Raw genomic sequence first — 12811 nt, forward strand, 5'->3', positions numbered from 1 at the left:
AGGAAAATTTCTCAGCACATCTTATCTCATTTGGCAAGCTGCCACGAACTTGTTTTCAACCGCAGTACAAGGCAAAACTTGGCACAGAGTTTTTCAGAGTCATGGAACGAATAAATTGTTTCCTGCAAAAGCTCACTCCCTGTTCTCTCCTCTTTTATTTCCTATGGGAGGGGCCAATCACCTCCAAGGTGTGGCTTTACTCCCGAGTCGACCCTGCTTTCTGAGTTGTTCTTGTCTTCTGGCAGCCCTGTGCATGCGCACACTAGGAACGGGCTCCAGTTGTTCCTCTGCCTCACTACTGTTTAACTCCCTCTCTGCCTCCAACACAGAGCTCTTGTCCAAGCTTTCCCCAGCCCCCAGGACTGGCCCAAGTTCCTCCCCAACCTTCTCCCTGTCTGATTCTGCTGCCAGCTCTGCTGGCCACTGATGGGCTACAACACCAACAGCTCTGCCCAACAGGAGCCTGCTGCTGGCCCACTTCTTCTGCGTCCGCTTGTCGCCACTCGCACACAATGCCCTGGCCTCTGTTTCACTTTCAGATGCCTTCTAGAAGCCCTCTGCTGCCCATAATAGAGCTCTGGATTGTTCAAGAGCTCTGTTATCGGCTGCAAATGCCTTCTGGCAGGCATCTGCAGGTGAAATGGAGGCCGGGGCAATGTGTGTGAGTGATGGCAAATGGCCGCAGAAGAAGCAGCCACAGAAGAAGATGAAGCAGGTGTTGGGGTGCGTGAGTCCTGGTAAGTAGGACTGCTCCACCCCCATTCCCACCCTACCTTATTTTTACCTGTGTGCCTCGCCCCACCTCCTGCACCCCGGGGTGGGGAGGGTCTTAATTAGGACTAATTTTGTGGGTAGAGCTTAATTTGATCATATGTGCTCAAAAACGTGATAGGGCTTCTTTTCAAGTTGGGTCATCTTTTTGGAGAAACATGGTATTTATATCCTACTATCCAAGAGTTTTAAGAAAGATTTCATGAGGATCTCCCTTCAGTCATATAGCTCTCCACTTACAAGATATTGGTTGGTGTCATGAAATATCAAGAAGAAACCTATTTGTAAATGTTATGATTCATCAACTTAGTTGCTATAAAAATTCTATTTTTTTTAAAAAGACGTTTGTAATTAAATGTATGTATAATATTAGAATAGTATATATAATAATGCATGTGTATATTCCAATATGTATACATGCATGTATTCTCTCAGTGCTCATTAGGTATTATTGATATCTTAGACTATAATTTATAGATATAGTTTACTCTAGCTATCAAATTATATTTTCTTCAATTGGCAGAGATGACATTATTTATTACTATTATCTAGTAAAACCTGTAAAGCTCTAGAATATCTAACTTCAAAAACAAAATAGAGCTATGAGACAGAAGAACTGAGGTCCAACTGATATATTTAGATACCGCATATCACCTAAGAAAAAATTTCAGTATGTTTCTCCCTACATTCAAGTCAACTTCCCTGGGAAAGCAAACAGCTGGCTTGATTCTTTTTTAGAAGGATGTTCTGTATGATCTGGGCCCCTTCCAAATTCCTTAATGAATGGGAAAGGGAGACAAAAGTGCTCAGAAAAAATGTTTTTCATCATCCTTCAGGTTCTATCAGCTGCTTAACGTCACCCGGGACACAAGACTTCTTTGATTACAAAACAAAAAATTTATTTCTGACTCCATGTCATGCAAATGAAATGTTAGTCTACATTCTCCTGAGGCAGTTAGTAAGTGTAAGAAGCTCATTAATCATACCCACTAAAAGTACATAGCTGTTGAAGCTATGCACAAGTTAGTAGCCACACTGAATAGCTGCTTCAAAGATAAATTTCTTGGAAGTGTTGAATTGAAAATTGGGTAAATGCTCTTCCTGTATAGGCAGATACTATAAGAGGTTGTGACCTTGCTGCTTTGCATTTACTAGCTCAACAAATTTTCAATAAAATTTCTGTGAAACACAGTGTTTGCCCCATTGCCTCCAATGAAACCTATTTTCCCCTGCAAAATATTCATACAGGAAGTTGGGAATATGGTTCAGAGGTTATTCTAACCATTATTTAAGGAGGAGGAGCTGGTAGCAACTATGGTGAGGAGGAGGGGATTTGCACAAATCCATTTTGTGTGACAATTATGTCCATTTCCTGGACTGGGAAGCCCTGATCAGGGTACTCTTAATCACTTTCTATCTGGTTTACAGGAAATTAAAAAAAAAACTCACCTCAAATGCATTGATTGGATATTGTGGATATTGGACATGGCCATGAATTCCTATTGAAAAGATACTTCTCATTTATATTTTTAATGTGTGAGTGAAGATTATTTTACAGGTTAATATATGCTTAAGGTTCTAAGTTAAAGGTAAAGGTTCCCCTGCATATGTGTGCTAGTTTTTTCTGGCTCTAAGGGTGGTGCTAATCTCTGTTTCTAAGACAAAGAGCCGGCACTGTCCAAAGATGTCTCCGTAGTCATGTGACCGGCATGACTAAATGCTGAAGGCACATGGAACATGGTACCTTCCCATCAAAATGGTCCCTTTTTTTCTACTTGCATTTTTTAAAGTGCTTTCAAACTGTTAGGTTGGCAGAAGCTGGAACAAGTAACAGGAGCTCACTCCGTTACGTGGTGCTAGGAATTTGAATCGTTAAAATGCCAACCTTCTGATCAACAAGCTCAGTTGTGTCCCTTAGTCAAGGTTGTACTAGCATTAAATATCCATCTTGAAAGTATGTGGCAGTCCCATGATAGGCATGATTCAATACAGCTTCACTATTTGCAATGACATATCGAAAAAGATGTCAGCTTTTAGTCACTGTTTTCTTCTTGTTGTCTGAGGATCTTTTGATATCTTGTTATCTCTTGCAAGGCTTTTATCACTTGCTAGGTTGTAATATAACTCAGCTTAGTGTCAACTCACACTCATAAGTAATAAAAGTCACATCTTCCAAATTACTTTGAAAGCAGTGTTAAAAGTTAAGTCTCTTGTAATGAAGAATTTTACACTGCATTTCAATGAGACATTTAAAACCGCACCTTTAATTGATGACATTCTCACTCATTATTGTGGTAATTGAAATTGTTTTTGATTCAATATTGAAGACGATAAGAGAATAAGTAGTAAAATAGGTAACCAAAAGTGGTAGAACAGCTTTTTGTTTCTATCAGTAGTTATAAACAGTGAATCTCATATAAAACAGATCAATATCATACAGCAAAAGGTTAAGCACAGTGCAAAAAGGTGTTGTTAGAGTCTTGTTGTGATCCAAACCTTAAGGTGGACACTGCATAAACTTTTATTTCTGGTATTGCCTGATATTAATACATATTTTAGTTCACAACTATAATTATACATTTATTAATGGACTTTATGATTTATCTACATTTTATCTTTTAAGGCTTACCTTTTGATTTTTAATTAAAGGAATTTATTTTGAAGTTCTGGTATTTCACATATTATCTACAAACAAATCTTATTTTATTTTATTTTATTTTATTATTATTTTATTATTTTATTTTATTTTATTTTATTTTATTTTATTTTATTTTATTTTATTTTATTATTTTATTTTATTTTATTTTATTTTATTTTATTTTATTTTATTAATTTTTTGCATGGCCACTCATCTTACCAAGTGAGTCTGGCCAGCAAACAAAATTTAAAAAGTAAAAACAATTAACATAATACAAACATTAAAATACATCACAGCTGAGATAATTTTTAAAAAATCAATTGTAATGACCAGGGGTGAAATTCATTTTTTTTCCCTACCAGTTCTGTGGTCGTGGCTTGGTGGGCATAGCAGGGGAAGGATACTGCAAAATCTCCATTCCCACCCCACTGTGGGGCCAGCCAAAGGTGGTATTTGCCGGTTCTCCAAACTACTCAAAATTTCCACTACCGGTTCTCCAGAACCTGTTAGAACCTGCTGGATTTCACCCCTGGTAATGACTTCATGTATGTTCAGCATCCTGTTTTCCATATCCAGGTGTTATATTTTTAGATCTATATTTAAGAACCTTACATATAAAGTCCTTCATAAAATACAACAGATGGGCAGCTCTGACTATCTACAATATACAGTAATTTGATTGATGTCATACATTGTCTATCTTAGAAAATACATAAAACATCTAACTAAACTAACACTACAATTAAGATCTAATGGCTTCAACTAAGTGGTGGTGCAGTGGTTAGAATGTAGTATTGCAGGCTAACTCACTGCTTACTGCCAGGAGTTTGATCCTGACTGGCTCAAAGTTGACTCAGCCTTCCATCCCTCCAAGATCGGTAAAATGAGAAGCCAGATTGTTGGGGGAAATATGCTGATTCTGTACACCATTTAGAGAGTGCTGTAAAGCATTATGAAGCAGTATATGAATCTAAGTTCTATTTCTATTACTAAGTAGACAGCGATACTATATCTAAAAATCAGAACACTGAGAACTGATTTTTTTTTTAAAAAAGTTTTTTTAAAAAAAGAATAGATCTGGAGAAAGGAAAATGATGGTGTTTTCATACTATTTGACTGTTACAGATTGCATGACACACTTATTCTACCAATATATACATAGTATACAACTTAATTCACAACATTTTTAGAAGACCTTTCTCAATATGCTTCTCTTTTTATAAAGGAAATGAGAAAAGGTATGCTTGATGGTTTCCCAACTTTTTGTTTCCTCTTCTTTATTTCTAGATTATTTTAACCCCTCAGTAATAAAGCAATCAAAATATCACAAACAATATTAGCAGATATTATGAGAAAAGTTCATTAGCTAACACGGTAATGGATTTTTCTTATGCTAGACATTACTGTGGTACTTTGATTGTTTTATTATTCTATCCAGGCAGCAAATAGTTTAATTTAACACAATGTATTTTGGCAATGCTTGAGGGAATTCTATGAGTTATACACTATCAATATCTGTTGCAGAGTCTCGGTTTAATATCTAGCAATATCCATTTAATCATTCATGCAGGATACAAAGTATACCTTGCTTGCTTTTATATATTAAAGTAGTTTTATTTCTATTTCTCATTCTTGGCAGATACTAAAATATTTTCCTTAACTGACTGTATTGTTATAGTATATGTAATTTTGGAAATTAAAAATCTGCAGGACTATCTGGCTGGCTAGCTCTTTTTCTTCCCTTGGGAGCACTATAGTCAAATTACAAATCATTAGATGCTTTGTCATGTTTTCAGAATGTCAGAACTTCCATTGTAAGTCAGTACTGTCATATGACATTGAACTTTATGACCATGTTACTCAGAAATGGAATTTTTAGTCCTGATTACCATTGTTTACTGAGGATGATCTCAAGTGGACTACCAGAAAGGCTGAACAAAGAAAAAAAATGCTTCTGAATTGTGCAACTGCAGAAAATTACTAATATTTTTAAACATATATTTGCCTGGCTTTGGATATGCTGATATGCATTTGTGAAAACTCAAGCAGTTTTTGACAGACGATCCTGACAAAATGATATTCCATTGCGTCTCATAAAAAGTAAGTGATTGAACAACAACAATAATATACTGTTAAAGAAGAAATGTGGCAACAGCAACAGCATTTAAGCTTATATACAGTCCCCTAGCAATTTACAACACTCTCTGGGTGGCTTACAATGTCAAAGCATATTTATCTTATTGCCCCTAGCAAATCTGGGTCCTCATTTTACTGGCCTCAGGAGGATGGAAGGCTAAGTCAACCTTGAGCCCCATCAGAATCGAACTCCAGGTGTGGGCAGAGTTTGCTGGCAATACTGCACTTTAACCAGTGTGCCAGCCGGGCTCTTGTATGTATTAAATAGATTTTAAAAATATAGCTAACATGGGTGGCCGTGTTGGACTGAATTAACTAATAAAAGAAATAGAAGTTGATATTTCCAAAAGAACGGGGAAAAAATCTGGAAAATGTCATCTAGCTCTTTTAAAATGTTTATTTTAGTTAACAATCATAAAATATTTATAGTCTGAATACAGTTTTGAAACAGCAAATTTCAGATTATCTAGGGTACAGAATTTCTGATGCTAAAAAGCAGAAAACAGTACTCAATTTATGTAAACAAGACAGATAGTATCAGTGTCACGAAGGATCATTGAATATGTCTCTTCACTGTGCAACAGTGAGACATGATTCTTTCCTACATATCTTTACCTTTTCTTATAGGCATTAGTATTTGAGTAATCCTAGGCTGATGAAAAGGATAAGCCAACTGAAAGAACATGGAACAAATAGGGGATAATGTGATCTTTAGTTTGCAATTTGTCTGACTGAATAGCAATTTCTCTTCCTCCTTCAGCACATTTCCAGTGTACAGACAACCTATGTTACTTTTAAAATAGAAAACAAATTTATTGGAAAACAAACTTTAATCATTATTATGAGGGTGTTTTTTTTTTAATACTCTGGACATCTTCAATTTTTTAGACTCATGCAACTGAATTTGAAGTCAGTGTCCTGTAGCTCTCCTTGTTAGGATACAAAATTTGAGGGGAACACTGCAATCTCCATCCAGCAATGGGATAAGACCAGGTTCCCTCTGCAGGAATTTAGGATGACTACAAGCAAACAGCAACAAGGGGTATGTTTACAGCTTTATGTAGGACTCTGTCACACCTCTGACACTCCTCTGCCTAAAGTGTAAGTGTGGCGTGGAAGGTGTTTTGTGCTGAATAAAGCAGAAATACTTATTAGTGTTCAGTTTCAGCAATGACTAATGCCCAGAAGAAGTACAAATCATGACACCTATCCTGAGGCAGCAAATCAATCAGATGTCTTCAGCAAAATCACAGTTAAAAAGGCAGTTTGTTATAATAGCACTATCAATGACTGTACACTATCACCACCATCTCGGAGTAGGAGTGTTGAAATGAGTGAAATGGCAGTGCCTGAAATAACCATCCCATCACTTTGGCCAATGTGGAATAAAGTTGTCACTGCTTAAAAAAGTTGGCTGATAGAATAATATACTCCCCAACATCGGTTTTAAAACAATATTTAATTACTGAAGAAGGGAGGGAAGTAATGCAAACTAAACATCCGTCTTTAAAAAAACATTTTGGAATACATTGGGGAGAGGAGGTCTAGAACTGAAAAGAAATGGAAATTTGGATAATCTAACTAAAGGAGAATCAAGTGAGAGTAGATTAAGCGAAAATGGGGGTGAGAAATGGAAGCAATAAATATTTAAGAGCTGCTATCAGTTACTTGGACTCTGGAGTCGCATATTTTAGAAAGGAAGACAACTGAAATGTAGGCATATTGGTTGCTGTAAATCTATGTTCTAATTCACAAATGGAATTTTCTTATATGACCTCAAAACATTTCTACCGAACAGAGTCAGGTTTCTTTTCAGAAATGGTTAAAGATCATTTACTAAAATTTATTCTGAACCTGTAAATTCCAATAGCAGTACTGACTCAAACTGTCCCTGAGATCAATGTTTTACCTATCATTTTGTTCTTTCTGTCTATGCACTATTTATTTATGTTTTATCATTTATTTCCAGTATTACGGTCAGGAAGACAGACAAGCCATTCTGGAACTAATAGCCTTTGATAGTACTTTTTTTCCCCCAGAGGCCCAACCATATTCCAAATTATCAATCATGGTAACTGCAAAATGGCTAACTGTCTTAAGCAAATAATTCCCTATTTAAAGCATAGCTTGCTTTATTCTCTCCTTCATGGATTACTGCCTTGTCATGGCGAAGGGGCTTGTGCAGTGCAATGAAGCTATGAGCTATGCCATGCAGGGCCACCCAAGACAGACAGATCATAGCAGAGAGCTCTGACAAAATGTGATTCACTGGAGAAGGAAATGGCAACCCAGTCCAGTATCTTTGCCATGAAAACCCCATGGATAGTACCAAAAGGAAAAAAGATATGATGCTGGAAGATGAGCCCCTCAGGTTGGAAGGTGTCCAATATGCTACTGGAGAAGAGCAGAGAGCTTGTAGCGCCAGAAAGAGTGAAGTGACTGGGCCAAAGCCGAAAGGACGCTCAGCTGTGGATGCATCTGGTGTTTAAACAAAAGTCCAATGCTGTAAAGATTTATTCTCCATAGGAACCTGGAATGTAAGATCCATGAATCAAGGCAAGCTGGACGTGGTCAAACAAGAGATGACAAGACTGAACATCAACATTTTAGGAATCAATGAACTAAAATGGACAGGAATGGGTGAATTTAATTCAGATGACCATCAGGTATACTATTGTAAGAATCCCTCAGAAGAAAGGGAGTAGCCTTCATAGTCATTAAAAGAGTAGGAAAAGCAATTTTGGGATACAATCCTCAAAATGACAGAATGACCTCAGTTTGAATCCAAGGCAAACCATTCAATTCACAATAGTTCAAGTCTATGCCCCAATCACTGGTGCTGAAGAGAATGAAATTGACCGGTTCTATGAAGCCCTACAGCACCTTATAGAATTAACACCAACAAACAATGTCCTTATCATCATGGGGGTTTGGAATGCTAAAGTAGGAAGCCAAAAGATAACCAGAGTAACAGGCAAGTTTGGCCTTGGAGTACAAAATGAAGCAGGGCATAGGCTGATAGAATTTTGCCAAGAGACTACGATGGTCATAGCAAACACTCTTTTCCAACAACCCATGAGACAACTCTACATGGACATCACCAGACGGTCAACACAGAAATCAGATTGACTATGTACTCTGCAGCCAAAGATGGAGAAGCCTATACAGTCAGTAAAAACAAGACAAGGAGCTGACCGTGGCTCAGATCTTGAGCTTCTTGTTGCAAAATTTAAGCTTAAATTGAAGAAAGTAGGGAAAAGCACTAGGCCACTCAGGTGTGAACTAAATCATATCCCTGATGAATATATAGTAGAAGTGACAAATAGATTTAAGGAATTAGATCTGATAGACAGAGTGCCTGAAGAATTATGGATGGAGGTTTACAACATTGTACAAGAGATAGCAACTAAAACCATCCAAAAGAAATGCAAGAAAGCAAAATGGCTATCTGAGGAACCTTTGCAAATAGCTGAGGAAAGAAGGGAAGTGAAAGGCAAGGGAGAAAGAGAAAGATACACTCAATTGAATGCAGAATTCCAGAGAATAGCTAGAAGAGATAAGAATGCCTTTTTAAATGAACAGCGCAAAGAAATAGAAGAAAACAATAGAATAGGAAGGACCAGAGATCTCTTCAAAATATGGAGGAAACGTTTCATGCAAAGATAAAGGACCAAAATGGCAAAGACCTAACAGAGGCAGAAGAGATTAAGAAGAGGTGGCAAAATTATACAGAAGAACTATACAAAAATGAGCTTAACATCCTTGATAACCATGATGGCGTGGTCACTGACCTCGAGCCAGACATCCTAGAATGTGAAGTCAAACAAGCCTTAGGAAATCTGAGCAACAACAAAGCTAGTGGAAGTGACAGCATTCCAGCTGAGCTATTCAAAATCTTAAAAGATGTTACAGTAAAAGTGCTACGCTCAATTTGCCAGCAAATTTGGAAAACTCAACAGTGGCCACAGGATTGGAAAAGGTCAGTTTACATTCCAATTCCAAAGAAAGGCAATGCCAAAGAATGTTCAAACTATTGCACCATTGCACTCATTTCACATGCTAGTAAAGTTATGCTTAAAATCCTACAAGCTAGGCTCCAGCAGTATGTGGATCAAGAACTACCAGAAGTGCAGGCAAGATTTCGAAGAGGCAGAGGAACTAGATATCAAATTGCCAACATACGCTGGATCATGGAGAAAGCTAGGGAGTTCCAGAAAAACATCTACTTCTGCTTCATTGACTATGCTAAAGCCTTTGATTGTGTGGATCACAACAAATTGTAGAAAATTCTTAAAGAGATGGGAGTATCAGACCACTTTATTTGTCTCTTGAGAAATCTATATGCGGGTCAAGAAGCAACAGTGAGAACTAGACATGGAACCACTGATTGGTTCAAAATTGGGAAAGGAGTCCGGCAAGGTTGTATACCGTTGCCCTACCTATTTAAATTATATGCAGAGCACATCATGAGAAAGGCAGGGATAGATGAATCAGAAGTTGGAATTAAGATTTCCGGAAGAAATATCAACAACTTCAGATATGCAGATGATACCATTCTAATGACAAAAAGTGAAGAGTAACTAAAGAGCCTTTTGATGCGGGTGAAGAAGGAGAGTGCAAAAGTTATCTTGAAATTCAACATTAAGAAAACTAAGATCATGGCATCTGGCCTCCTCAATTCCTGGCAAATAGATGGGGAAGAAATGGAGGTAGTGACAGATTTTATTTTCCTGGGCTCCAAGATCACCGCAGATGTGGGCTGCAGCCAAGAAATTAAAAGACGCTTGCTCCTGGGGAGGAAAGCTATGGCAAATCTAGACAGTTTACTAAAAAGCAGAGACATCACCCTGCCAACAAAAGTAGAACAGTCAAAGCTATGGTTTTCCCAGTTGCAATGTATGACTGTGAAAGTTGGACCATCAGAAAGGCTGAGTGCCAAAGAATTGAAGCCTTTGAACTATGGTGCTGGAGAAGACTCCTACGAGTCCCTTGGACTGCAAGGCAATCAAACCGGTCAGTCCTAGAGGAAATCAACCCTGACTGCTCTTTAGAAGGCCAGGTCCTGAAGATGAAACTCAAATACTTTGGCCACCTAATGAGAAGGAAGGACTCACTGGAGAAGTATCTAATGCTGGGAAAGATTGAGGGCAAAAGAAGAACGGGACAACAGAGAACAAGGTGCTGGATGGAGTCACTGAAGCAGTAGATGTGAGCTTAAATGGACTCCAGAGGATGATAGGGGACAGGAAAACCTGGGGGAACATTGTCCATGGGTTGCGATGGGTCGGACACAACTTTGCAACTAACAACAAAAGTACTTTTTCTTTCCCCAGAGGCCCAAAAACCATCTTCCAAATTATATATCATGGTAACTGCAAAATGGCTAAAGGTCTTAAGCAAATCATTCCCTATTTAAAGCATTGCTTGTTTTATTCTAACAGAGATTCTAATTTCCTGCAGCAAAGTTCTGGACAATAATACATAGATTTAGAGAAATAAAGTTCCCAATGAAAAAAAAAATAACCATGACTTGTAATTTAATATCTTATTTTACCTCCTCCCCTGGACTGAGCTGCAGCAAGAGTGTCTATTTCAATCATATAACACACAGCCTATCTGATCCATGCCATGGATCTTCATCCTTCTACCTATTCACTCAGCTGTCTCAGAATTCAGGTGTCTGGGAATAGCGCCTCCAAAATTGTGTCTCTAGAGTTGTGTTTCTAGAGGGAGGGAGGTTGCCTCTCCCCATTGCTAAACTTTTAAACAAATTGCTTCACACTATTGGCTAATCTTGAAATATCTATATTGACTAATCTAATGTTCCAGTTCTTCTATTAAAACAGTTTATCATTTCTATACTGGGAAAATCTGCTTCTATAATGTTGGCTGTATTCTCTACTAGCTGAATACCCGTGCTCCGCTATGAAACTATGTGATCAGACTTGATAAATCAACACTTACACCTTGAAAATCAATGAGTAGTTACAATCGGCCTCTCCTCTCCCCTTCTCTCCCTCAGCCTATCCTATCCTATTTTCTTTCTCTCCTTCAGGCTTGCCCCACAGAAGCCTCCCCTATCCTATCCCCTTCTCTCCCTCAGGCTTGCCTCACAGAAGCCTCCCCTATCCTATCCCCTTATCTCCCTCAGGCTTGCCCCACAGAAGCCTCTCCTGTTTTATTTTCAGGTTGGGAGGTGGAGTAGAACATCTAACTAATTAGCATCAGAGTGTGTTAATAATAATATAAGAAATACTAATGATCTGATGGTCATTCTGAAAAAACTTAGTGAGCACCTAGAAGCCGAGAGGAACATACGTGCCTAAATTTCAAATTTCTAGGCTTTATAGGCTGGGTTTTAAAACACAATCACTTTATACATTTCTAGATTAACTCCAATCATTAACTATACTGGCAGATCCTTAGATTCTGTAGGCTCTGTTAGTGGTATGTAATGTCAATGGTTGCCTTATGGCCATTGCAATAATTCTTTCTCTAGAAACTCAATATTTTCATGGAAAACAAGGATTCACCTTGCTTAGATAAAACAGTTCATTTTGGATACCAGCAATCTTAGTTATGCTGCAGAATACCTTTTACAAAGTCTAACAATCTGGTTCTACTGATACGTATGCCGTAAGATTTGAATAATGAGTCTATTTTTCTGTCTTTTGGTTATAAATGATTTGCAATCTATTTCTCATGATGACCACCTGGTTTACCCAGTGGTGGGTTTCAAAATTTCTTACTACTGGTTCTGTGGGCATGACTTGGTGGGTGTGGCTTGGTGGGCATGGCAGGGGAAGGATATTGTAAAATCTCCATTCCCACCCCACTCCAGGGGAAGTGCAAAATCCCCATTTCCTCCTGATCAGCTGGGACTTGGGAGGCAGAGAATAGATGGGGGCGGGGCCAGTCAGAATTTTTACTACTGGTTCTCTGAACTACTCAAAATTTCCTCTACCGGTTCTCGAGAACTGGTCAGAACCTGCTGAAACCCACCTCTGGGTTTACCCCGTCTCTATTTAGAAAACAGTACTTTCTGCTCCCAATTTCCCCGTTTTCTGCCTTACATCTCATGCTAGAAAATTTTCCCCGGTTCCTTAAATATCCTTTTTGCAATCTCTATCCATCAATTCATATTTCAGCTGGTATTCCAGATGGTCCTCTTCAGGGAGCAAAATATGGTTGAGTATTTTTTTTCATTAACTGATCCTTATATTAAGCTGAATTGTTGTGAACATCAGGAAAAAGTCAAGGGATACT

General features: G+C 38.1%; 1 protein-coding gene across 3 annotated transcripts in view; it reads right to left on the minus strand.

The window, feature by feature from the left end:
• The window catches only part of LOC117662484 (cadherin-10), a 165920-nt gene that overhangs the window by 76074 nt on the left and 77035 nt on the right, over positions 1–12811 (minus strand). The window lies entirely within an intron of this gene.

This window comes from Pantherophis guttatus, chromosome 3, assembly GCF_059756535.1.
Source record: "Pantherophis guttatus breed Tessera chromosome 3, ASM5975653v1, whole genome shotgun sequence".
Lineage (NCBI taxonomy): Eukaryota > Metazoa > Chordata > Lepidosauria > Squamata > Colubridae > Pantherophis > Pantherophis guttatus.